Below are 2,073 nucleotides of genomic sequence, written 5' to 3' on the forward strand. Positions count from 1 at the left end.
ACAAGAATTAAAATTAGATCTATAAATTGAAATGACAAAATTCGAAATTGATAGAAATAACTATTTTATTTATCTAATCAATCAAGAACAATGATTCAAGACTTAATCTAAAACAAGAATTGAAATTGGAACTTAAACTTAATTACTCTACTGAAAACTAGATCTAGAATTATATATATATTTTTAGGTCTAACTAGCTACCATTAACAAAGAGTGAAGCTTTGGTTTTTATACATTCAGATCCAAAAATCGTGCATGGGTTTGGAGCCATGTTTTGGGCTAGAGAATCAGGCCCAAAACCCAATTCTTTCAGTCCCAAAAGGCCTCTTCAGCTGCAGTTGGCTTCAACAGACTTTTCGTCCACTTTTGCTCCTCTGATTTGATCAAGGCTTAGACCATTGGAAAGCTCTTTCCGAGCGGTCGTTTTGACATAAGGTAGGCCCCATTCAGGTCCGAGTCCAAAGATCGGCGCCCTCGGAAGTTCTGACTTTGTGTCTTTGTTTACTCAAGTCGACTTTTCAGCTTTTGGACGGGCTTTAGAAAGGCTTTGTCTTCTTGAATCTTGGCCTTTAATCACGGAACTCCTTTAGTAACCGACCTTTGCTCCTTTATCTCACTAAAGTGGCACATTTTCGCGTGAGAATGGACTTTGAAACTTGAAATGCATAAAAACACGTAATCGGTGTTAACTCTTAATTATTACTCACATAATTGGTCTAAAAGTATGGTATTCACGGGGTTAAAACTACAGTTTTGGGCTCTTATCAAACCACCCCAAAACAGCATTTTGCTTGTCCTCAAGCAAAGATGAGAAATTAGAATAAGTGACCAAAAAATGGAGTTCTAACTACTCTCGTTTATTTGAGTCGCGATTGCATTGACCATATCGCAACAAGGCCTTTAAACCACTAGGAGTTCCCTAGTGGACGAAGTTATAGTCTCGTGGAGAGTTTTCGATGAAGGTACTCACAAACTTCAACTATACTACAACGACTAAGAAATAAAACTATTGTTTCCTCATTCATGTCCCAACTATCTATACATCTCACTAGCAAATGAATAAGAATAACCAAGTCAAAAACCTAAGCTAATATATGCATAATAATCAATCATCTATGATATGAATATAAATACTATGAGTGATACTATGAAATGCCTAGCATGTTCGTTTCTGAAAACTTGGAATAGCGTCCTTAAGTAGGTCCTCACATAAATGTCAAGACGAAAACCACTCTGATTTTTCCGCTCAAGTTTATTTACTCCATTAATGCAATTGGGCACACTTTACCTTACAATCTCAATGACAACAAGGAAGCCGGAGTCGATCGAACACATCTGTCACTTACTATCACACTAACCTATTCCTAATTGAGCTAGAGGTCTTTATTAGGTGTTGCAGGGATTAGGAGATGGTTTAAGAAGGAAAGAAATGGATATTCAAAAGGACAAGTCTGAGATAGTAGAGTCTTCATATTATATAACTTAGAGAAATCCTTGTTATTTACTTTTGCTTCTACACTTTGTTTCCATCCTTAGCCATTTTTTTTTTCTTTGGCTTTTAACTCCTTTTATTCTATTTTTTTCGGAGTTTTTATTTTATTTCTATTTTTATTTTTCTTTTCTTTGGATGGAACCTTCTTTTCTTTATTTTCTCAAGCAATTAACTAACTTTTGTTTACACTGCTTTTTCTCTTCTTCTTTCTTCCTCATTCTATTCTCGGACTTATTCTAGATTGGGTAGGTTTTTTTTTTTTTAATTTTGTTTTGTTTTTGTAACGAGGGTAAAGGATTTGTGGGTTATGAAAGGCTAAAGAAAGGCTCAGAGGGGCTTAACTAGCGGAAAATAATTCATAGGTTTGAATTTATGGCTATATCGATCCAAAGAGGCCTAAATTCTAGCTTAGGATATGGCATAGTGATCAAGCAAGTGGGCGTGTGATTTCTATCCGGATTTTACTTCTCCCTTGTGTCATTTCTCAAATGTTTCGCTTCGTATATAAGGCTTTAGGCTATATTCTCACAGGATTTTGTAGAATAAGTACTCTAGCCTAGCTTTTTAAACTTACTCCTAAC

This window comes from Coptis chinensis, chromosome 6 (assembly GCF_015680905.1).
Source record: "Coptis chinensis isolate HL-2020 chromosome 6, ASM1568090v1, whole genome shotgun sequence".
Classification (NCBI taxonomy): domain Eukaryota; kingdom Viridiplantae; phylum Streptophyta; class Magnoliopsida; order Ranunculales; family Ranunculaceae; genus Coptis; species Coptis chinensis.